The sequence below is a fragment of the Lemur catta genome, chromosome 7, assembly GCF_020740605.2.
Source record: "Lemur catta isolate mLemCat1 chromosome 7, mLemCat1.pri, whole genome shotgun sequence".
NCBI lineage: Eukaryota > Metazoa > Chordata > Mammalia > Primates > Lemuridae > Lemur > Lemur catta.
Genome location: NC_059134.1, coordinates 35,914,683 through 35,941,252, shown reverse-complemented (window position 1 = coordinate 35,941,252; position 26,570 = coordinate 35,914,683). Strand labels below are relative to the sequence as shown.

Below are 26,570 nucleotides of genomic sequence, written 5' to 3'. Positions count from 1 at the left end.
ATAATGAATGCAGGTATCGCCCCCAAAATTTCCTTCATGCCCCTTAGTAATCCCTCACTCCCTTTCTTTCCCACCCACATCCCCAGGCAACCACCCATCTGCTTTTTGTGACTATAGATTAGTTTGCATTTTTTAGAGTTTTATATAAATGGAATCATACAATATATATTTTTTCTTTTGTTCCTTCACTCATGATAATTACCTTGAAATTCATCAATGATGTTGCTTTTCTGAGCATCTCATTCCTTTTTACTGCCAAGTAGTATTCTATTTTATGAATATACCACAATTGGTTTATCTGTTCACTTGTTTATGGACACTTGGTTTGCTTCCAGTGTTTGGATATTACAAATAAAGCTATGAAAATTCATGTTCAATTCTTTTCACGCAAATATGCTTTCATTCCTCTTGGAAATGGAAAGACTGGATCATACGGTAGGTGTATAATCAGTCTTCATAATTATAGCCATTCTAATAGGTGATGAGAGCAGACATCTTTGTTCCTGATCTTAGGGGGTGTAGCACTCAGTCTTCCACCAGTAAGCTCTTTTCATCTTGCTAGTTTGATTCTTTCCTAGTCCTTTCACTAAAGAGAGTAGACTTTTCTTAGGGCCTTTATTGTCTGTGCCTAGCGGCATTTCTAGGGTGCTGGCTTCTTCGGCACCTAGTATGGGATATATTAAGTCAAAAAAAAAAAAAAAAGCCAAGAAACTCACCACCACATCATTCCTTGGGTTTTAAGGTCCCAGTATACCTTCTTTTCTATACCTTTCAGAGCCTTCTTAGGTTTGTTTCATTTATAATCACCAGAGGTTTTATCTGTAGTTAGTGGGAGGAATCAGAAAAAAAAATGCTTACTTCATTTTTCCAGAAACAGAAGTCCCACTCAATAATCTTTTGAAGAGATTTGGATACTAAGAAATAAATATATATATACTTAGTTACTGGCCACTTTTTTGTATTTTTCTAAATTGTATAGATCCATATTTTTGTCTGGTGTCATTTTTCTTTTTCCTAAAGGACTTCGTTTAACATTTCTTGCAGTGCTGTGCTATTTTTGTTTTTTATTTTTTCTCTCTGTTTAATTTTTAATAATTTATACATCTATTTTTATAATGTCTGACCTGCCATTATTCCTATCTAGTGTATTTTTTATTTTAGACATTGTAGTTTTCATCCCTAGAAGCTGAGTTTGTTAATTTTATATGTTCCATGTCGCTACTTAACTTCTTAAACACATGGAATACATTCATAAGTATTTATTTAACATCTTTGTCTACTACCTTTAACATCTGTGCAAGTTATGAGTTATTTTGATTGATTTTTCTTTTCTTCATGATTTGTACTTTCTTATTTCTTTAATTGAACATCTGACATTGTGAATTTTACCTTTCGGGGCTCTGGATATTTTTGTATTGCTATAAATATTTTTGAGCTTTTCTCTGAGTACAAGTAAATTACTTGGAAACAGGTTGATCATATTTGGTCTTGCTTTCAAAATTTGTTAGGTAGGCTCAGCACAGTGACTTATTTAGCATTACTTATACCCATACTGAGGCAAAATTTCAAGTGTCCTACCCAGTGTCCTATGAATTAGGAGGTTTTCAGTCTGGCTAGTGGGAAAAAGCACTATCTCTGTCCTTGGTGAGTGCTCAACACTGTTGGCTCTAAACCTTTTGGGTTTTTTTTTTCCCACTGCTTTGAGTAGTTTCCTGGCATGCATGAGTTTATTAAAACTGCTGAGTACTCAACGGGACACTATGAAGACCTGTAGAGTTCTCTGTGTAGCTTTGTCCTGTGTAGTGCTTTGTCCTCTCTAGTACTTTGTCTTGCCAATTTCAGCTACCTTGGTATCTCAGGTCAATCTTCTTGACTCTAGTAAGAGTCCACCAGGCTCTGCCTAGCTTCCCCCCTTTCTTTCTTGTATCCTAGAAATTATCTCAAGATGGTTGGCTGAGAAATTTGTAGGACTCACCTCATTTGTTTCCAGTCTCTGTCCTTCATTGTCTAATATTCAATGCCTGACACCATTGTTTTTCACATATTTTGAGAATGTTTGTCTGTTTCAGATAAGGAGGTAAATTTAGTCCCTGTTAGTCCATCTTGGCCAGAAACAGAAGTCTCTTACCCCTTTTCTTGTTCATCTTTGTCAACTCAGAAGATCTTTAAAAAAATAGAAAAGGGTTCTACTTTTTTGCCCTTTGATAATTTGTATATTCACAGCATAATTATCTGTCTGTAGGCTTTTTATATATTGAAACAAGAGCAACTATATCTTCTTCAGTGTGCAACCCCACTGTGTAATATAATTTCCAACAGATAATATTCACTCTATAAATGATTGAATAAATGAATAAGTGAACAAATACATAAAATCTCAGCTATACTGGGGAAAGGAGATGAAAATAAGATGTTTATGCAACTCATACTAGAGTTAAAATTCCTTTTATACACTAAAATCAAAAAAGAAGTGGAAAAAGGAATTCAGAAAGGAAATACAAGAAAGACTCGTGTGATTAACTCTTGATGAGAAATGAAGACTGAATAAGAAAGAAATAGAGCATGTGGTGGGCCAGAGTTTGGAGATTATCTCCTGGCCATTGCCTATCCAAAGGGGGAAAGGGTGTACACACTTTCAAGTTCACCTTGTTTTTCATTTCTGCTTTAGGTGTTTCTCTCTGCCTTCCCCTTTCCATATCTGATATGACATGTGCTACATTTAAGGAGTCTAAAATTCATTAGCCAAATTATTGTGTTGATAGAGTTTGGAAAGGACTAGACAGATTAAGCATGACTCTAATAAGAGCAGAAGTGTTATCTGTAGTTGAAAAACTGGACAAGATCATTTCTAAAGTTATCTTTGTGTTTCTCTTTACCTGCAGGATCCAAGAGGAAGTAAATAGTCCTCTGGATTACACTGAGGGTGTTTTGTTTCATGAATTTACTTATAGATGCATAATTTCACACTATTTTCCTCTTATCCTCCAAAGGATTACTTTAAGAGGTTAATAATTTAGAAGCATTTCACATTTTAAATGCTGTAATTTGTTACCTTTTAAATGTTAATTTTCCATGGCTGCAAACTCAGGCCTTATTTAGCAACAAATATCGCTTAGGGGCAAAGTCATATTACCAAAATAATAAAGGCTTGTGATCTATCTTTTTTTTTTCAATTAATATAGAACGTTCTCAGAAAACAAAATAAAACAAACCACAAAAATCACTGTCTTTTTGAAGTTAATTCCTTCCATGAAAACCATGATGGGTCAGGACACCCTTGTGTATTTTTATACCGGCCCATCTTGATATATGTCTAATATTTTCTCCTGCCTTTAATTCTGTAAACATTCTATCCTTACTGAGTGCTTATTTTTGATGCAATCAAATCCATAACACACCTGTCTCTGTGGATAAAAAGAGAGTGAGTCATTTGGGAGAAGGGCAGTCACATTAACTCTTGGAAGACACAAAAGATAATTTATGAAATTGAGTTTTTGAGGACATAACGTGATGCCCTCATGACTGAAAAGAACTCATGGATCTCCTGAAAAAGGTCATCTCCTCAGTTTCTCTAAGATGATGCAGAACTATTGCCAAATTAAACTCTAGGGTTAGATGCAGAACTATTGCCAAATTAAACTCTAGGGTTAGTGCTATAGAGTTTAATAAAGTAATTGTAACAAGTTGCAAGAAATGCCATTGCAAGTCAGTCAGTTGAACATGTTTGCACCTTGTTGCTCTGCTTCACTTTTGGAAATGCACTTTTGTCTTTAGGGTACATGCAGTCTGTGTTTTAGGGATACAAATCAGAAGAATAATAGAACCAGTATTACTCCATTGAGTCATGGCCTTTGGTTTTCAGTGAAAGCAAGAATCTTCATTTTGTCGCTGAGTTCCTTGCCCGGCTGTCCACTGAAAGGAAAGAAGAGCACAAAAGTGAATGATAAAAGCCAGCCCTCTCATGGGCCAGAGCAAAGAGAACACAGTGTCAGGATGGCATTTCATAATGATAAGGAAAAAGCAATTTGCTCATCTAGGTGAGTGCTTTATCCTCTGAGCATGTGTAACCTGAAGAGGGTAAATTACTTTTTCCTGGTACCACTTGGTATCCAAGAGGAGGTAATTTACCTCATAATGTCAAGACACCCTGATGCCATGAAAGTGGTTATATCCCTGGCTTGCTACAAGAAGAGTGCTTTGCTCACAGTTGAGCTGATCCCTTCATAAATCACCCAATCCAAGACTGAGATGTTTTAGATAGAGCATACAAGCAAGTGCACAAATGAATAGATGCTTTCTTCTCCCAACAGGGTGGTTGGGAGTATGTTTGTTTTAGCTCCCTCATTCATTGTGATTTAACTGCACTGTTCCCTTGGAAACAGAGTTGTTGTTCTTTTACTCTAAAATAGTTAAAAGGAAAGTAAACTTTTCTCACTGATATGCAGGACAACAATTCAGTTTTAACACATGCCTAGCTGGATGCTGTAGGAATGACTTTTTCTGTTTGCTGTTTTGAGGTCTGAAAAAGGGGGCTTGGTCAGTTGGAGACTGTGAAACAAGTCTGCTTCTTTAGGAAGTTTTTCAACTCATTGTAAAGTGGTAACAAGAGAGCATTGTAAGCAAAATGACCTTATTTGAACTCCTTCTTTACGATAGGAAAAATTATCACTGGACTGGGAATTTATTACTTTTGCTACATCTTTTGAGACAGAATAATACTCCCTGAAGGGAAATATTTATGCTTAGGCATCTTTAGGCAGGTAGTCATACTGTACAAAGCCACTCAACTGAGTGTCTAAAACTCAACTTTGACACATCTTTCATAAATGGACAAGACTACACTGCCAGTTTTTCTTCATGGTATCTGTGAAACTCAAGGGGAACAGCCTTGTGTACACAGGTAGAGAGTTGGGATATCATTGTTCATTCATTCATTCATTTGTTCATTACTGAATATTTACTGGAAACCTACCACACACTAGATCTTTTTTATTTTATTTTATTTTATTTTATTTTATTTTATTTTATTTTATTTTATTTTATTTTATTTTATTTTTTTTTTTTAGAAACCAGCCCTAGTTCTTGCTAGACCTTGTACTTAATTCTGGGGTTAGAACATGAACAACACAAGTACAATCCTAATGCCCACATCCTGGTGCTTCTAGTTTGGCTAGATACATGGGCATTAAGCAGAAAATCACACAGATAATTAGAATTGTGATAAATTCTATAAAGAAAAAGTAGAGGTCGCTGTAAGAATATGCACTAGGGGGACATAATTTTGTCAGGATGGGAAGTGTTGATGAAAGTTTCTTTTTTAAATTGGGAACCAAAGAAAGAATGAATGGAGATTACAAGAATGAGGTATGAGATGAGAATTCTCAGTAGAGAATTTAAGTTGGGTAGAGGTGCTATGAAGAGAGCAAGCTTGAAGTCATACAGGAATGAAAAGGGTGGCAATGTGGTGGGGAAATCAAATAAAGAAAGACTAGCTCAAGATGAGGTTTATTAAATTGTTTGTTTAATAAACGTGTAAGCATTTACTCTGCCCCAGGAACAGCTGTAAGTGCTTTATAAGTATTAATTCATTGAATCGTTACAATGATTTTACAAGCTATGTATTATTATTATCCACATTTTATAGATGTGGAAACTAAGGAAGTACAGAGAGATTTATAATGAGAGCAGGGAATATATTAAGAGACAGAAAATCCATGTGAAATATTTCAAGTTTCATCATAACAGCAACAGAAATTTATAGCATGGTTTTAAACAGTAAATACTTTCATCAAATTTATATTTTACCTATATGTCTCTGACCAATGTCTAAACAGGGAGACTGGGAGGTAGGGGATCTAGCAAGAATGGTTGAGAAAATCAGTTAGGAGGCTACTGCAGCACTCTAGGAGGGAGACGGTGGCACTAGGTGATGTGAAGAGTTGGATGGATTCAAGAAATATTTCAGGGATTGAATGGGCAGGACTTGAGTATGAAATAGATGTGATGTGGGGTAAGAAGAAGGAAAGGTCAGTGATGATTTTTGAGGTCTCTATCATAAATAAATGGATAGGGAACCATTTACTGGGTTAGGGAATGTAGGCAGAGAAGCACATTTGAGTTTGTGGGGCAGGGTAGAGAAGAACTATAAATTGTGCTTCAGCCATAATGTAGTGGAAGTTCCTAGGATGTATTTGTGCAAGAATGTTGGGTAAGTATTTGACTTTGGGAAAACGAAACTCAGAAGCAAGGTCTGAGAAAAATATATACATTTGGAAGTTATTTGACATTTCCTTATTAAACTTTTAACTTGCTTGTTTTTTCTCTAGACTCTAATGTAGACATAAAGAAGTATAAGGTGGTATTTAAGTACAAATGTAATGATATAATCCGTAATTAGAGCTTTGAGACCATAGCAACTTTATACAGATAATAGTATTGAAGGTATTTATGCCACCTCTGTATAATTGGTTCAGAGGGAAATCTGTAGGATGAAATGAGGATGGAGAGAGGCAAGGTGATGACTGGAAGATTTCTAGTCATCAATTTATGGTCTTTTGATGACAGAACTGTTGGGAGCTTATGTCCTGATTTTCTACATATTTTAACAAAATTTTAAGAGATCTTCCCTTCATCCTTACATTGAACTTTGGGGACCTCAGTCTCTAACACACTTCGCTAACCCCTCCAACTAGGAGCCTTCTCCCAAAATCAAGATTCAGATCAGGCTGATCCAAGCTGTATTAAAAAAAAAAAAGAAGATCCAGAGAAGAGTGATGTGTTATTCAACTTACACACTTTACATGTATGTAATTGTGAGGCATGCTTTGGCTGAAGAGCAGTTTAGTCATTCTTTTTACCATGCCAGACTATGGAGTGGAACATCAAGTGGATGGATGTCTAGAAAAAGTAATTCCACCTAACTCTGCTTTATGATAAGCTGTTCTCTTACAATTTATTGTAACTAATAGCATTTTCTGAGAAAGTAGCAAAAACTTTGGAAGCCATGGTACCTCCTTCCATCCCACAGTCTGCTTGCTTTATAACCTTCTCTTCAGTTTATTCCTTTCTGCTTTTCTGTATCATTTAGTAACTTTTGGCTTTTCCTAAATCTTGCCTCAAGCATTCTTTTTATTTTCTCCTCCTAGCTCGTTAATGGACAGATGACATTTTATTGGCATTAGAGCTGATGAAAAATATGAAAAAATGTGTGTACATATATATATGTGTATGTGTAGATGTATGTATATATGAGTCTATCACAAATTTATTTATAAAAAATGATAATAGATTAATTATCCTGATTTAGACATTTTACAATGTATACATATTTCAAAGCATCATGTATGTAAATGATTAATATATTTAATTTTTGTCAATTTAGAAAATTAATTGAAATTGACTTAAAAATGAAAATAGACAAGCTAGCTTTCCTTTTATTTAATGAGCTCTAGTCTTCTAATCAATATGGGTCTGAGGGTAGCTTCTCAAGGTTGCGAAAGTGTGATCTGTGCTCTGTAGAGGAGGAATAAGGCTATTAAGAAGAAGCCAGTTCTACTTCTGATTCTATCAGTTACTTTCTTGGGCTTTAGTTTCTTCAGGAGTTTGAACAAGAGGATCTACAGAGTTTTTTCTAACTCTAATGTCCTATAATTCTTTTTCCTGAGTAAATTTATGGGTTTATGACAAAATTAAAATAAGAAAATTAGCTTTCATATGGGTGTAACTTCTTCAAAGATTTTTCCAGAAAAGACTGCCAACATGATGGTAAGGGTATGACATAAAGAAGCTTGTAAGGGAAAATTGTCAGATATTTCAAAACAAAAGCACATGAAAGCCTAAAGGAATAATTAACATTTTTGAAATATTACTTTTTCACATATAAAATAATCATTGAGATTATGAAATGGGCAGGAGTGCACTTCCTTACCTAGGGATTTTGGGTAACTTAACATAAGTTCCTAAAGGGAAGCCAGTAGACTCAAGAACCCTATCTTCAAATCCCAGAACTTGCAAAGAAAGATCAAGAAATACATTTAGTCTGGAAAGGGTAAATCGACTTCTGATGGCACATTGCTCAGCTGCAAAGCACAACTTACATATTTTCGGTGATTTCATTTTGTTATTTCATATTTCATTGGCTCTAGAAACATTTGGTTACTCTCTCCAGAATTTAGAATTTTCAAAGGACTGTACTAAAGAAAAAAAGATCAATTAAGCAGAAAAATATATGTTGTGAACTAAATAGCAGTGATACTATGAATATAATCCATGCTATAAAAAACTAAATAGCAGTGATACTATGAATATAATCCATGCTATAAAAAAACCTATTCATGTGCTCCCAAAACCAAATATAAGCTAGTGAAAGAAAATAACCTAATGGAAAATGGTCAGCAAGTAGCAGAATAAACTCTAAGAAAATTGGAAGGCATCCTCAAAGTGACGTGATTTCAGTGCAAGAAGAACTTGACTAGCATGAATTTGGCCCTGGGCAGAGATATGTACCCCCAAAAGAGGCAGCTCTCAGAATTGCTTCTTGCCATCTAATTTGGCATGAAGAAAAGCATATTACCTAGTCCAGGACAAGCTCTAGACAGGATAAGCTCCAGACATTTTTAAAGGGCCTCTACTCATTGTAAAAAAAAAAAAAAAAAAAAAAAAAAAAAAAGCTTAAAGTACATAAAACTATACAGAAGAAAGTAAAAATCTTCTATAATGTGACATTCAAAAAGTTAATTCCTTTCAACATTTTGGTATATTACTTTCCATTGGTGGAAGGATGAGTCTTGGAGGAGAGAAGGGCAAACAATACTTCTGATGGGAGAAGGAAAGAAAGTTAGGATGGATTTGGAAGTTAGAGTTCAAGGTAGGACAAGAAGGACTTCTATTCACCCTGTAAAATAGAAAGTAAGCTATCGCAGTCTCATCACTATTTTCTAAGTGACTTTTTTTTTTCCTGCTGCTAAATTTTAAGCTTGTGGGGCTGTGCTGTTTTCATCTTTGCTCCCTCAAAGACTATTATAGAGGCTGGTACATGGTAGACACTCAAAACATATTTGTTGAATAATTGGAGGCAAGTAAGTAAATACAAATACTAACTACAAAAAAAGTAACAAAGACCAGGAGGAACCAGAGCTCAGTACAATTTCTAATGAAAGTGCAAAAGTCTTGTAAAAGTGCTTGGGGATAGGGAAGTATAAAGAGGGGTAGACCCAAGCCTGGGTTTGCAAATGACAAATAGGAAGAATGATAATTACTTCTCCATTATGCTTCATTAATCTCCCACAAGCATCTTGTAATTGGAAAGAGTAAAGAGTCACACACAAGTGGAGACCCAATAAGAGATTAATTCACTTATTTAAAGGTCTTAGAAAAAGGTACACATGTTGAAGTGTTTAAAGTATCACAGAAAATAGAAGTGCCAGAATTCTGGAGATGTGAAAACACTAAACAATTACTTGGGAAAAATGAATTCTAGACATTGTGGTCTAGATCAGGGGTCTCCAACCTATGGTGTGTTGTGTAATTATTTCATTATATATTAAAATGTAATAATAGAAATAAAGTACACAATAAATGTAATGTACTTGAATCATCCCTAAACCCTCCCCCTCCCCCCACACCTCCGTAGGTGGTAGAAAAATTCTATGAAAATGGTCCCTGGTGCTAAAAAGGTTGGGGACCACTGGTCTAGATGCCAAACTTTTCAGCAAAATTCTAGAATAGATCAATTGGGTAAAGCCGACTTGGTTGAATGCTATACTTACCAGCTTTCGGTGAGTTATATAACCTTTCTAGGCCTCAGTTTCCTCAGCCATAAAATTGGCATACTCTTAGTATGTGTCTTGTAAAGATGTTGTGAAGATTAAATCCTCTTAAGGCATATATAAGATTCCAGCCACATAGTAAGTGCTCTATAAGATTGGGTATCTCCACTAAGAATGAATCATGCTTTACAAAAACATTTTCAATTTTTTCTTAAAGGTTTTTGGGTAGCTTATTCTAGGATATTTCATAGGTATGTTGGAATGGTAGTAAAGCCCTTGACAAAATCTTTACTGCTTTTCTCACAAGCATAGCAATGGCATCCTTGGGGGAGAGATATTTCACTAGGAGAATATAATAAAAGAGGGCAAATAATTTAGTGCACTTTCTACCCTTAAAAGCTGTACAGAATACTGGAAGAAGTTACAGTAACGATTTTAGCTTATTATAAACAACTTAATGATAGTTTTTCCAAAATCATTAACTTTTAGAGTTGAAAGAAATTTGAAGAACCCACTAGTCCAAACATTTATATTATAGCTGAAAAACTGAGGCTAAGAGAGGTCCAATGACTTGCCCAAAGGCACAGTGTGTAGCCTAGTCAAGACTTGAACTCACAATTTTTGGGTATCAAATGTATTTGAAGCCACCCTTTGGCAAGAGGAAAGTAAAGATAAAAATCATATTTGTTTCTCCCTCTCGGTACTGTCTATATGTGGCTGTTTCCTCACCACTCAGAATTCAAAATTAAGCTGCTATTAATACCTGTTGACTGACCCTAATGGTGCAGGTAATGAGGTTACCTATTCTCACTCCAGGCATTGCCTTGCCCACCTTCCTACCTGGACTCCAGTGGTATTCACTGAGAGGTTTAGGCAATTTCCTTAAAGCTACACAAAAGCTTAAGATTTGGGGCAGATTGAGTATGTTTGTCTGACTAACACAAAGCACAAGCTTTACTGCCTGGACTATGAATTGTAAACTCGTGGTCAGAATGTTGTTTTTTTTTTAAATTTAACTGCCTTTAGATTACACAAGCCTTCCTGGATTTGATAGATTCCAGCACCTTTCTGCATCTTGAAGTTGTTTAAGTTGTGATCCCTAACACAGAACTCCAAAGGTGTTCCACATGGATATGCCTTCATCTCCAGACACTCTCCTTCACATTCAGCATTTCTTATTTTCAATCTTTTCCTTATCAGTTTTCCTCACTCCCTCCTTTTTCCCAGTGAGCACCATTCCTTTTCATGCTATGTGCTACTTCCTTTCCCTATCGGGTTCTAACATGTCATGGCTTCAGACAACTGCAGAATATAAATGCTTTTGCGGAGAAGGATGGGTTCTGGTCTCAGTGCTTGCTATTTTCAGGAGGAATGGGCAGTCCTGTGGGCTAGTGCAGAAGGGCATGAAAGAGTGGGATGGCTTCAACTCTGGGCTACAACTGTCCTTTTACGATAGTGTCCAAAATCAAACACTTCACCACAATATGAGTTATTTCCCTTCTGAAGTTCTCATCTATTCTAAATGAGAAACTCATATTTTTCAAATTAATATAATGTTGACACCCCTTCTTGGGATAAAATAACCCTGACCTTTTAGAGTTAATAATGCATTATCCTCACTGCATTTAGTGTATTTGTAAACTTCTTTACGTTAACTGCCACTGAATGGCCCCAGGCAAAAACTGCTATTCTCTAATTTTAAATTTAGCTCTGGACTGCAGGAAGTGATGAAAGAAGTTTTTGCTCACTCCCACTCCACTGTACTGACTTATTAAAACCCCCCAAAACATTTATTGAATGCCAATTATGCTCTGGGCACTGTGTTATTTATCTCTGTATTCCCAGTGTCTAAGACAGAACTTCTGCCCTAGAGGAGATGACAACATTTCTGTGGTTTTTAGTTTTATGAAATCCAATGGAGAAGAATGTCAACAAGAGATGGAAGAGTCTGGGAAAGCTTCATGAGTCAACCAAGGCTTCAGTGAATGCTGGGATTTGGGTGTACAGAAGATACAGGGAAGGTGTTCTAGGTGAAGGGAACAGCATATACGGAGGCGTGGAGCTATGACTGGCAATAGAAGAGGAGCATAAGTTGATTCTAGAGGAAGTTCAGCATGGTATTACACATTAACAATGAGAAAAGTAGGTAGGGAAGTCAGGTTCAGAAGTTTATTCTTCAGAATTTATATGGCATTAGACTATGTTCCAGAAAACTAAACTCATTTACCTGTTCACCATTTCTTGAACATCTTGTTTGTCAAGCACTGTTCCAGGGTTTTAAAATAAAGAGGTGAATAAGCAGCATTCCGTTAAGCAGCATACAAATTAGTGATCATAATTCAAGATCCTTCCAATGGCAACAAGAAGCAGCATATCCTGCCAACGCTATTTGGGAAAGGTGGCAGAGGACAACTTGGGGAAGGCTAGAGGACAGTTGTCCATCTGTTAAGAAAAATTGCCCCAAGCCTGTATCATGCTCAAGCTCTTTCTAGGTATCACATAATAAATATCTTCCATTTTGTTAGCACTCACACATTCACTCATTTTTAACTTAAAGTTCAAAATTAGATCCCTATTGTGTGTCAGGTATGCTGCGAGATGTTGGGAATTCAGAAATGACCAAAATAGACTCATTGAATATCCTTCCTGAGTTTATAATCCACCAAGGCTAGAGAATGTACAGAGCATTATGGGACTACATGAGAGACAGAGAGAGAGGCACTTAACATGGATTTAGGAAGGCAGGCTGGGGAGGGATCTGGGAGGGCTTCTTGGAGGAATCTGAGCTGGGGATAAATTAGAGTTTTTTAGATAAAAACTAAGGTGAAAATTGTCATAGACATTGGGAACAGCATGTAAGAAGATCTGAAGAAAAGAGAAGGTATGGTACATTTATGGAATTCAGAGATGTTCATTGTAATAAAAATAATCTGGACCTTCTTGCTTTTGCCCTAAAAGTCCATTTCCATGGAGTGATATGTTAAAAAGAAACAAAATATTAATACCCAAAAACCTTGGCAGTGTAGTCAGTCACGTAACACATAGCAAAATTCCTAAAAGTCCTTTTTAGACATTTTGTCTGTTCATGTTCTTTAAAAATAGAATCTGAGACAGGGATTGGGGTGCAGGTGATTTCATTCGCAGAGTGCCCTTCAGCTCAGGAAGAACCTGTAAAGGAAGTAGGAATACAAGGACACACAGCTGAGAAGCGTGTTGTTTCAGGTGAGATCTGGCCTCAGCTGATCCACAGGGGAAGGCTCTGTAGCATAAACCACACCAGAGGATTGCCCCACCCAACCCTTCAAGAAAGGAGCCTGCTCTTTGGTACCTACAACAGCCAGTGATTGACAGAAGGCACATGTTGGGCATATGCTCCAATATTGGAAGCATTATGTCTTGGTTGTGCAATTTATAATTTCAGCCATTCTTTCTTCCTTTGTCTCAGTAATTTTGACCATACAACATTGTCCAGAGTTTACGCTATGATGCTTTTGTCAGTACTGCTGGAGTGCAGTGTGTGTGTGTGTGTGTGTGTGTGTGTGTGTGTGTGTGTGTGTGTGTAGCAGTAGGGAAGGGGCTGGAGAGGTAAGTAGAAAGCTGAGTGATGGGGAACATAGAAGATTATTCAGCTGTGCTCAGGATGATTTTAGAAAAACAGAGTTTCTCAGATGGAGGTCTGAAAATGTGGACTGCTCTGTCTCAATGTGGCTCAGAAGACTTGGCAGTTTGTGTTGGCCTCTGATTCTCGTCCAAAGTGAATTATGGATTCCTTGGAGAATCGTAAACTTGGTTTTGCAGTTGCCTGGAGGTTAAGGCAAGGAAGAGTATTTTTCTGTTTTGTGATCTGGGTTGGAACACATACTCCTACAATGATTCTGTCGAGTCATAAAAATAGAGAATGTTGCCTGAATACATGTACTCATGTACTCTACATGTCTGCCATGTTTATCATACCCCTCAAATTTAATCTTGCAGAAAGAAATCACTTTATTTATATGTTAATTTCCAATTATGTTTTATTTTTTAATCTCGCTAGTTGGATATCCTTTTTCTACTTTAGAACTTTACTCAAGATAAAGATGTTCTTTTATTTTTCTTTAGAGTTGATGTCCTTTTTATGATGATTGTTAGTTAATAAGACATCTTCTTTTATGGATAGTACATAGAGAACCTAATTATTCTGTTTAGACAACTAGTACTTAAAAAGTAATAGTGATTTATTCAGTTTCCTGATTTCTGGAGTCTATGGTTAAATGGTATATGTGTATAAACCACCATTCTGCTTCCAATATTGTTCTTGACTTTGTTGGATGTTATGATGGAAAAAAAAAAGTAGAAATGATTTCTACTTCTGAGAAAATAAAAAAAAAACCAGCAAGGATGAACAGAACAAAAGCAAGTTAAAATACTGCCTATTCAACAACAACGCCACAAAACTTACAGACATGAGGCAGTCTGTGAATGTGTTGCCGCAAGAGGCCCTTAATTCACCGGAGGGCAAAACTTGGTGTTACATTATCACAAAACTGAATGACTTAAGGCATATACACTTGATTTTATTCAACATTTGCCACTCAGAGTGCTTACAAAAGGTGAGAAAATGGCTTGTATCATTCAAGTGCTATGAAGTTGCTTTGGAAACAGAACAGATGTGGTGGATGTGTATAGACAATTGGCAAAGTGGTCAGTGTGGACTGGTTTTTGTATTCAGGCTTTTCAAACATGCATGGGTGAACACCAGAATTGCCCATAGGCTTTAGTGATACTGTTTCTAGGGCTCATTCCAGATCCAGTGAATTAGAATTTTTTGGTTCTATATTTGCATTTTCAGAAAGCTACACAGATGGTTCTAACGTTTAGTCAGAACCGAGAACTGTACACTAGGGGTTTATTTAAAGCTGATATGTGGCAGATCTAGAATATAGCTATAGAGTTTGTATTCCAACCCAAGCTTCTGGTTTTCCTCCAAAAATTTGAGGGACCAGTTTCTCAATATACTCTGTATTCCCTGTCATCATATACTTTTGTGGAATCTGGGAAACATGTGAGTGGGGAAGAATTTATGACTAATCCATTTATACTAAACTGTTTCCAGAACCACCCAAAGGATAGCCTAGAAATACATCCACACTGGGGTTATCTCTGCACCCCAGTAAAGCCATACAAATCTTATTTCTTTATTGCCTACAGCTGACAGCTGCTGGCAATGATTCCTGAGTCCTGCAGATTTCCTAAGACATGGCTGTAGGTTCAAGAGCTTCTTCAGGAATACCAGAAGGGTTAGGGAATCAGTCAGAATCAAGGCAGTTGAGGGTAACTGATCTGGACTGACTGTGGCTTCTATTTTCATAGGAAAAATCAAAGTGACTTGTCCAGGAAAACTTTCTTACACAAGACACAAAACTTTAAAAGTCTTGTTCATGAGAATAATACAAGAAACACAATAAATGGAATTCTTATAAAAAATAAACTGGAAGAAAATATTTGCAACATAAATAAAGGGTGAAGAATGACTACTCTGACTTTCCATAATATATTAAGTTCTGTTTACTAATAAGAAAAAAGTAATATGCCATTTGGAATGTAGAAAAAGTGTATAAACAAGTAACTCACAGATGAAATAACAAATGGCCAAGAAATTGAACATGCCAAGCATGTTTCTTGCCTAATTGTTTTTCAGTTGCTGTTCCCCCTGCTTGAAACCATATTGCCTACAGATATTGCATGACTCATCGTCTCTTCCTTCAGGTCTCTGCTTTAATGTCTTCTTGTCGGGGATATCTCCATACTCATTGTATGTAACTATCATGCCTCCAAGTTACGACCTTCTGTTTGCTACCATATTTTGACTCATAGAGTCTATAAACACCTGACATGTGCGTTTATTTGTCTTTTTCCCTGGAGTAACATATAAACTCCAGGAGAATGAGGATATTTAGTTCCATATCACTGGTACCTAGAAGAGGCCTCGCATATTGTCAGAACTCAAAAACGAGTTGTTGATTTAATAAATCACACTTATCTAACTAATAATTAAGGAAAGTAACATTAAAATGATAGTGTAAAGTATTTTCCCTGTCAGGTTGGCATTTTTTTTAGATTAATTATATCTAGGGTTGGTAAGGATGTGGTGAACTAGATACTCCCAGATACTGCCAAAATTGTCCTCCAAAATGCTGTGCTAATTATAAATCAATTAATTTAATATATAAAACTTCAAATTTACATACCTTTTAATACAGCAAGAAAACATGCACAAATGTTCTTTGTAGCACTAATAGTGACAGCAAAAACCTAGAAGCAAGTGCACCAATAGGAAAATGGTTATATTACATCCATGGGATGTTACAGTTTCAAGCTATAAAAAATGAGGCAAATTTATATTAATAATGGAAATTTCTCACATATATACACAGACATACATATATAAACAAATGCAAAATGATTCTGTTTATTAAAAGTTGTATGTTTATATATAATATATGCATAAATTCCACAAGAAAACCACAAGAATGAAACACACTAAACCATTTACAGCAGTTCCCTATGGGGAGGGAAGGACTTGGGTATAGGAATTATACTTGAAATTGTTTATATAATTGCCTGTTTTTACTACAATTAGAATGTATGCATTGCATTACTTGAGACATAAAAGTAAAGTTGGATCAAACAAGTTAATATAAAATCTTGAACTAATGAAGAATGCCTTCTATAGTTTTTAATACCACACCTCCAGGATGTGGGACAAAAAAAAAAAAAATGAGACTGCCAGTTCTATTGCATCAAAGAAGGGTTACAAGATGCAGTCACTTGCTAATGACTAAGGGAAATTGCCTCTCCTCGCTTTGATGTTCTGTGAGACTTTCATGACCCTTCACAGGGACTTCTGGGTCACTATGCTCTCCTCTTCCTTCTGAACTGCCCTAATCTCTGGTCACTTGAGCATCTCTGTGAGTCAGATTTTAATGATGTGGAATTTAGTTTTTGCTAGAGAAAGATATTCTCCTAGATAATTCCAGTCATGTGAGGGTAGTATTAGTGGATTTTTGGGAATAGTCTGGGAAAACAATCTCTTTTGAAAGAGTTCCAGTTAGTGTCTAGGAAGAAAAACCAGGATAAATATATATCTACCATTTATTGCATACCCAGCAGAATCTCAGGGTACATACTTTTAGAAGATATGGTTTTCACAATTTGACTAGCTTGTGACTTCTACAGGATGGCCAAACTACTGTTTGCCTGGGACTCGGGTTTCCTGGGATGCAGGACTTTTATGTAAAACCAAGAAAGTCCCTAGAAAATTGAGACAAGTTGGTTATCCTACAGGAAAGGAAAAAGACAAATTAATTGAACAAATATTTATTAAGTGCCCAATGCATGATCTGTGTACTGTACTAGACATTTGAGATTAGAGTCATTAACAAAACATCCACACATACACAATTCCTGTCCTTATAAAGTTTAAGGTCTCTACTTAAAAGGATAAAAGCATAATGCTGATTATGCCACACAGTTTTCCCTCTTAATTCATGTGGTTTGGTTAAGCACTTTTGGCACTCAGGGAGAAAGATCTATGGTATTTGTGGAAAATTTTGTAGACTAGAAAGGACTTGAGCATATTCTCAAAAGGATGCCTGGGTTTTCATTTGCTCAGCTCTTTGTATAAAGTGGATCCTCAACAGATGTTTGTTGAATTGAACTGACAAGAATTTTGGAGCAAACTTTTCTTTCATGGATTGGAACCAAAGAGAAGGAGAAAGCCATATGGATTGGAGTCTGGCTTCTGTTTTGGGCAGATGCTCAAATGCTGCTGTAGTTACATGCTCTGAAGTCTTGTCCTCTGGCTTTTGAATTCAAGAAACAGAATTTTATTTGTTCATTTACTTAGAGACATTGGACTCTGGGAACTGATTCGAAATAATTGACATTTGGGTATGTAACTATTAGGTAGAGTGAATATTTATGTACAATAATTGTGGCTACCTCTTTTTGGAATCAAAGCAGCTGGAAAAAGTGATTAACAACCAAAAAGATGTGGGAGAACCAAGAATGACCAGTTGGAGCCCTTTGTGAACATTCTTCACCAAGCTCTGGGGGCCTAATGACTTATGCTTTGTTCTGTGGGCCCAAACTGCCAAGTGGACAGAATATTGATGTCGCTGGTCAGGATTTGGTGTGTGATGTATCGGGAGAATTACAGTGTCGAGACTCAGCGGCGGGAGTCAGGAGAAAGGGTAGGGGTGGGGCTTGGATCCCACTAGGCTTTGCTGCTAACTGGCTGTGTGACTTGAAAGAGGTGACTTAACTTCTCTGGCTATACTGTCCTCGTTTCTAAACTGTGAGAGCTGAACAAGCTATCTGTAAGGCCATCTTGCAACAACAGTCTGTGTTTTTACCCTTTTTTATTCCAGGTACCCCCTCATTATCACTTTGTCTTTATCAGACCATGCTTTCTCAAATTTAATAGACTTCATGACACGCGACAGCTTATTTATGCTGACTATGCTTTATGATAGTGATTTCTGAATGAAGCACACAGAAGTACTTTAGTCTTCATGGTAACATGCCCTCCCTTATACTGCAGGCAGTGAAGCAGGGAAGAGGGAAAAGCCATGATAAGAATGCTTGATCCTAGAAGACAGCCCTTATGAAATTATATAAAATGCTTTTCAGAATAATCCATTAGTGGGAAGGGTAAAGAATTATCCATAAGCTCCTAGTTGCCATTGGTTAAATGTTTGTTCTACAAGACATTGATGCGCTTGTTTTTCTAGGTTGCATGTGTGAATATAACGTGTGGTCCCATGGACCAGTGAGCGAGTGGTACATTGCACCTGCGCCAGTATGAGATAAGATGCTTTCAGGTGGCCTCCAATCCCATAAAGAGATGGTTACTATGAAAGCATCTAGACCAAGGACAGGAGAGGACTAGAGGATCTGAAGTGGCACTTTAGAGGTTGCTGATACATCTTTTCTTCCTGAGATCTAGATGGGAAAGATGTTCATTTAAATTTGCAGAGGGAAACTTCTTCCAGTATTATGAGGTGGGGTGAGGCTATCCAATCCATCCACTACACTCAGATGCAAAATACCACCATGAAATCAGAGTTGTCTGGGTTTGATCTAATGTTTACTAGTGACTAGTTTTTTGACCAAGTATTCTTTGGACAAGTCACTAGATCTATAAAAGTGTCATGGAAAGATGAAGGCAAAATTTTTAGATTTGTATGCCTAGCTTTCTCCCTCAACAAACTATTAATACTATGTAGTGGCTATAAGTTCCTCATTCTGTGAAAAAGTGAATGTGTGCCAGTATTCAGAATATGTAAGGATTACATTTAAAATCAGGTAGACTACTGAGCTGATCTGCATATGTGTTTTCCTGATTTGCCCAGTAGATGAGTCAAAGGGATTGGGCCTAAAATTACTGTTCTGATTCATGTGATGCTGTGAGTAAGCATTCAAGGCTCTAACTCTGAATTCATGATAAACTGTCCAAGACAAATCCAACTCTACATAATTACTTTCTGATTTAATGTGCAAAATGTACAGGAAATACAAGCCTGCCTCCAGGGAGTGGTCAACCTGACCTTGCTGTAAACAGAGACCTCTTGTTGTCTTTGCACTGATGTTCCCTACTTTTTGTCTCTTGCCTGAATGTCCATTGCCCAGAGTTGCTATTCAGTCTTGAGCCGGTTCCTTCTATTGGCAGGAACAATCTTCACTACCAACCTGATGCCTACCTCCTCTCCACAGTGCTGTGTGTTTACACTGTGAAGAATTAAATGCTGTGTTTAACTGATCCAAAGCCAGGAAAACTTTTGGCTTCTCTTACCTAAATCTCTTGGCTAAAAGGAAGCAGGTATTGAGATGGAAGCAAACAACTTTCCCTTTCCTTATTTAAAACATAAAAAATTTTGGAAATTATTCTAAGTATTAAATAACTGACATAAAATTTAGAAAGAATTGGTTGTTACACAGCAGATTTGATCTCCTTTCAAAGTAATTTCTATACCTATGGATCCATATTTTCTTTACACATCTAATTCTAATAGCTTTCATGACAACAGGGAACTTTTTCTTTTGTACCACATTTTTGTATTTGTTAAATGATCATGTGCAAATAACCCTGGAAAGGCTATTCACATTCAATGCATGAATATATTTGTCATTCATTCTTTTTAAATTCTTCCATTTATCCAGTAAATAATTATTGAGGGTCTTTAATGAGCAATCGCTAAATTGTGCATTTACAATTTATACCATTTTAAATGATTACTGGGAATTCTAAAATGTGGGCTGCCACGATATTACACTCATGGTTTTCTAATTAGATACCACGAAGGATATTTTTCCTACAAGACAAATCCAACTCTACATAATCACTTTCTGATTTAATGTGCAGAATGTACTTATTGAAATAATATTAACTTAGAGGTGCCATTTTGTAAAATTAAATCTTCTTTACGTAAACTCTCAAAATCTCAATTTTCTTACTGTAAAATAACTAGTCCAAAATACCACAGCTAAAATTAGTGGAGTAGGGGCTTGAATCCCAAGTTATCTGATCTCAAAATCTGGCTATCAACCACTGTCAATACAATGTGCTTCAAATATACCTATATATTTGAATAATAATATTATTATTATTAAGTGGAATTTAGGATGTCAAAGGAAAGGAGACATTAATGTATATTCAATTTTGGGAATGATTCATTTGATTGTTTACTACTCCTGAACAGGAACAGTTTTAGGACAAAAGCTAGAAGTAGAAGAAAAACTAGTTTGGTTGCATTTATTGGACTGAATTCTTATGCCTCTATATTCAATTGTTTTGACACATACTATTGTAGCAGTTATTATAATCTAATTTTTCTCTGTCTTGGAAAAGTAAAAATGAATTTTCAGAGCAAATACACAATTATTTATGACTAGTGAACCACATGAAAACTGACATACTTCTTAAATCAAATTTAGCATGATGCAAGGCACTATGCATGATATTAAAAATGTGACTAAATCCTCAATTCCATTATTATTTAATTACATAGAATAGGATACTTATCTTTCAGTTGTAGGCACTGGGAGCAGGTTGGCAGGGGGTGAGCAGCCTAAAATTAGATATTCTTAGTTTTTATCCAATTTTCAGGTAGATGGTTGATTAATGAGGTCTACAGTTTATATTTTAATCATTATAGGAAGCATTGATTGAGCCTTAAATTTTACCTCGATTGTTTTAGTCCCTTACAAAATAAACTAAGTATACATTGCCTATATAGTTAAATAGTCCCTTCTTTTATGGAATGTGCAGTCCATCAAGCTGTTCCATCTGTCTCAAAAGATCTCTTTCCTTCCTGTAACCTTCTGTCATATGCAAATATCAAAGACCTATCCTTCACTCATTTAATAAGCATTTATTGAGAGACTATAGTACTTTATGTTAGGCATTCTGTTAGATATTGGGAAAAGAAAGTCAATTAGGGAAAAAAATATAGTCTCTATCTTCAAGGACCTTACTGTCTAAGCAGGGACATTTGGTCTGGAGTCCATGGGGTTCCTTAGTAAATTCTTGCATAGGTTCTGCATGTTACCTGAAATTGTGGGAACATTTTTGTAGCAAGTGGGTCTAAAGTATTTATTAGAATCTCAATGATTTAAGTATAAATGGCTCCCCCAAAAGGTTAAAAACCATTAGTCTAATGAAAGAGGAATACATCCAAATGAAGAACAATTTTGATAAAAGTATACATTAGTCCTTTGGTAGCAGAGAAAGGTCTATAAATGAAACTGTGGGCAGTGAAGGAGTAGAGTATGACTGAGCTGACTTTTGAAGACTGGATAACTACATGAGAGGTCAGAAGAATCCTACATTAAGAAAAACTTGTAGGGAGGCTGGTAGGAAGCATTACTATGAGTAAGAGGAGAAAGAGGAAATTGAGAGAGGAGAAAAAGAGAGGAGGGAGCAAAGAGAGGGAGAGGGAGAGAGGCAAAACTAGAAAAGAGAGAAACCAAGGGAAGAAGGAAAGACAGAGTAACGAAAAGTACCAAATGCCTCAGGGTGGTAAAGTAGGTTTAAGGCAGATAAATATTCCACCATTTGGAATCCTGACTGATGTGTACCTATACTTTCCCTGTTGTTGTGCAGGTGAATAGGAAGTACATCTCTAATATCATCTCCTACAAGGATCCATTCCAGATTTTCCACCTTGAAATTGATCTCTTTTAGCCCCAATACTCTCACAGCACATTATATAGAACTTTATGCTCCATTCTACTCTTTCTACTTTATAATGTGTATTTCATTCATTTCACTAGATTGTGAATTACAAGATGGCAGAAACCATGTATTATTCATCCTTGCCCTGAATACAGGACCTATATAGCGCTAGGCATAAAATAGATTTCTAATAGATACTTGCAGAATTATATTATAGTTTTTGTGGATATGTTCTATTTCCTCTATTTGACTAAATGCTGATGGAATAATCCTTGTTTATGGAGAGATATTTTTGGCACTTTGCTTCCACAGATCAATTTTCCCATGACTCATTTCTTGTTGAAATTATATAAGTGGGGTTTTAGGTAGCACTCAGCCAGTGATTCCGAGTTCTTATTTTGCAACATGGCACAACTATCTCAGGTAGTGTCATTAAATTTTCAAAAAGATCTTAACATGAAATTTGCTCTAAATTTAGAAAACTGGCACATATTTCCATTTCTCTTTTAAAAAGAGGGAGGCACAGATGTCTGGAAGCCTAAAACATTGCACTACAGAATTTCACAGCACCACACTGTTTGTGTATCAAAGTTTTAGATGTTCTTGTCTGCTATAGGAAAGGACAAATTTATAATTTACGTACATATCCTGAAATCCTGATCTCATATGTAGGGATTTTGCTTTTTCGTCAGTCTTCTCTACAAAATAAGAATGTGGATGATTCTTGCCTACACTTCAAAATGAACTGACTTGTACATCAGCAGCTACTTTGATGTAAATGGGGGATTTGGAGTCTCTTCAAGCTTTAAGCATAGTAAAACAAGCAAGCAAACACAACTACAGAAAAGCAGGACCTATAGTTTCTCTTTATGTAGAGAATTTCTGCAAGACCAGTTTTGAAATTTTATTTTACTTATGTTGAGTACGTAATTCCTGTAGAACCTTTAGTATGAGAAGAAAGATTCTGGCAGTGTTCAATTGTTAATATACTTCAATCCTACAGTAGGCAGTGTGCTCTAGAAGAAACAGAATGGGTTGACAAGTCTGAATTTAAATCCTGACTGTAGCCTTCACAGGTCTGTGAGCCAGGACTTGTTCATCAGAGGAGACCTGGGCCCGTGCAGGAGGAAAGCTTTAGAATCCCAGAGTTTGGATCTAACTTAGCACTCCGTCTGTCCTGCGGCAAACTGCTTAATTTCTCTAAACCTTAGTTTTCTATAAAATGGGAAAAACTGTAATAATATCTATCAGGTAAGATTGTTATAAAGATTAAATGGGATAATCATGTAAGGCAATTTATGCAATGCCTGGCTCATAGAAATATCCCAATAAGTTACATACTAAGCATCTCAAAAATTTATGGTTTTGCTACTGTGAGATGGAGATGGTAATAGTAGCTGCCTCATGGGGTAGCTATAAGGATTACATAAGGTTTGCTGTGGTATGTACCTTTCAATTCTCCAGGCATATTATAAGTTTCCTCCTCCCTCCTTCTAATACTCATTCATTCATTCTACCAACATATATTGAGAGACTACTATGTGCTTGTTACTCTATAGATAATTATATATATGTATCAGGATCTTATAAGTAGAACAAGAGAGGCTGGTGGAACAATCATTGGTCCTAGAGACAAAAGGCCAGAATTACCATATTAGTTTCACTATTCTTTACCTTCATGAATTGTTAGTTCATTTCCTTATCCCCTCAATGAGAATATTAATAATAGCAACTGCTCAGCTAGACTTCAGGGATGTTGATATGACCAAGGTAATACATGTAAATTTTCAATGTACAGTGCCAAGTGCAATTATTGATAACAATTTTCTGCTCTTCCTTAGGCTAAAATGATAGAAGAGAGGAAATTCCTTGGTGCACTAAGAATTCACCTCTAAGAATGCTCAGGTGAGAAATGGACTGGCAGAAGACTGTAATTCAGACTTTCCTTGCTTTTGGAATTCTGTTATTTGCAAAGTCCTAAAAGTCAAAATCATATCAACTCCAAAGGTAATATTTTCATAGGATTTAAAGGTTGAACCTGTCTATGTTGATGTGACATAGGCAAAGAAGTTTATTTATTGTAAACAAATAGTTTCTGCAATAATTCTTATAGTTCTAATGTTGCCAAATAAATGGCCATTCCTTGCAAGACTAACCCTTGGATGCCCAGCCCAAATCTAGACATCTCAGAATGTGATTTAATGCTCCAAAAATTCAGGTGGATTTGCTAATATTATTGCTCTACACAAACACCTCCAGTCAATCTGTACCAGCCTGGCTTACAGAATTCTTCAAACTAGCAACATGCTCCTTCCTGCTCCCTTATTGGCAACCTGTTTTCGTCAGTTTCTTGTAAGCAGTATTTGAAGGCTTAGGGGGGTGTAGAATTGTTCAAACTAACAATAAGAATTATTGGCTATTGCAGTCACATTCTGTCCTGTTTATGTGTTTACAATCTAGAAACCTAAAACTTTAAGTCCAAGAAACTATGAGTCAGTCAACAGTAGAGGTGCAAAGTGTCAAGAAGTACTGGTCTTTAAACAAGCATGGACCAGCTGTGAAATGCAGAATTTTCATCCTGACATTTTTTATACTTTCTTCCATGGGGAGAAATAATTTAGCTTTTTGATACCAAATCTTTTTCATGTAGTTTTCTCTAGATGGAATTGTCAAAGTTAAGTCTTTATAAAAACATCCATGTACAAGGTTCAGAGTTCAAAAAATGAAAATAATAATCTCAGAGAAGTGTTTTCCAAAATCTGGAAATGTCAGGCAAATATTCATTATTCGTAAAATAACTTTTCTCTGAATTAGAGATATTTTCCTACATTATCTCCAGAAATAAAAGTGATCATCCTAAGTAGCAGAATATCAAAGCCCATACATTTCTGATAGTCAGCAGTGTCATAATGCTGCAGTAGTTTGTGTTGACAAAGCAGGGAGTTTCTTTGGTGGTATGACTTGGTTAGAAATATCTCACTTCATTCCAGTTCTTAGTGGGAATGCTTTCAGCTTTTCCCTCTTCTGTATGATGTTGGCTGTGGGTTTTTCATATATGACTGTTATAGTCTTGAGATATGTTCCCTCTCTGCCTGATTTGTTTAGGATTTTTCTCAGGAAAGGGTGGTGAATTTTGTCGAATGCTTTTTCTGCATTTATAGAGAGTATCATATGGTCTTTGTTTTTGCTTCTGTTTATGTGGTGAATCACATGTATTGATTTACATACGTTAAACCATCTTTGCATCTCTGGGATGAAGCCCACTTGGTCATGGTGGATTATTATTATTATTTTTTGATGTGCTGTTGAATTCAGTTTGCTACTATTTTATTGAGGATTTTTGTATCTATATTCATAAAGGATATTGGTCTGTAGTTGTCTTTCTTTGTTGTCCTTTCCTAGTTTTGGTATCAAGGTGATAATGGCTTCATAGAATGAGTTGGGGAGGACATAGTGCTGGAAGTCCTAACCAGAGCAATCAGGCAAGAGAAAGAAATAAAGGGTATCCAAATAGGGAAAGAGGAGGTCAAATTATCACTTTTTGCTGATGATATGACCTTGTATCTAGAAAACCCCAAGACTCCAAGAGACTCCCAGAATTGATAACTAAATTCAGCAAAGTCACCAGTTACAATATCAATGTACACAAATCAGTAGCGTTCCTATGCACTAATAACAGTCAAGCTGAGAGTCAAACCAAAGTCTCAATACCATTCACAATAGCTACAAAGAAAATGAAATACATAGGAGTATATTTAACCAAAGAAGTGAAAGATCTCTACAAAGAGAACTATGAAACACTGAGAACAGAAATTGTAGAGGACATAAATAAATGGAAAAACATATCATGCTCATGGATCAATATAATCAACATTGTTAAAATGTTTACACTATGTAAAGCAATTTACAGATTCAATGCAATCCCCATCAAAATACCAATATCATATTTCACAGATCTAGAAAAAACAATTCTGTGCTTCGTATGGCACCATAAAAGAGCCCAAATAGCCAAAGCACCCTTAAGCAAAAAGAACAAATCTGGAGGCATCACATTACCAGACTTTAAATGATACTACAAGCCTATCATAAACAAAACAGCATGGTATTGGCCCCAAGATAGAGACATAGACCAATGGAATAGAACAGAGAACCCAGATATAAAACCACTGACATACAGCCAACTGATCTTTGACAAAGCAGACAACAATATACACTGGGGAAAAGAATCCCTGTTGAATAAATGGTGCTGGGAAAATTGGATAGCCACATACAGAAGAATAAAACACCACTTACAAAAATTCACTGAAGATGAATAAAAGACTTAGATGTAAGGCATGAAATCATAAGAATTCTAGAAGAAAACGTTGGAAAAACTCTTCTAGATATTGGGCTAGGCAAAGAATTTATGAAGAAGACCCCAATGGCAATCACAGCAACAACAAAATAAATAAATGGGACTTTATTAAATTAAAAAGCTTTTGCACACCTAAGGAAATAATCAGCAGAGCAAATAGACAACCTACAGGATGGGAGAAAATATTTGCAAGCTATACATACAATAAAGGACTAATAACCAAAATCTACAA

The 26,570-nt window shown here is 36.1% G+C and overlaps 1 long non-coding RNA gene across 1 annotated transcript in view; it reads left to right on the top strand.

Moving 5' to 3' along the window:
• Positions 1-3,968: 3,968 nt before the first annotated feature.
• LOC123641105 overlaps positions 3,969-26,570 on the top strand; it is a 77,343-nt gene continuing 54,741 nt past the window's right edge. The window contains exons 1-2 of the long non-coding RNA XR_006736221.1: positions 3,969-4,037; positions 23,826-23,889. This is a non-coding gene — a long non-coding RNA (uncharacterized LOC123641105). The remainder of the gene's footprint in view (positions 4,038-23,825; positions 23,890-26,570) is intronic.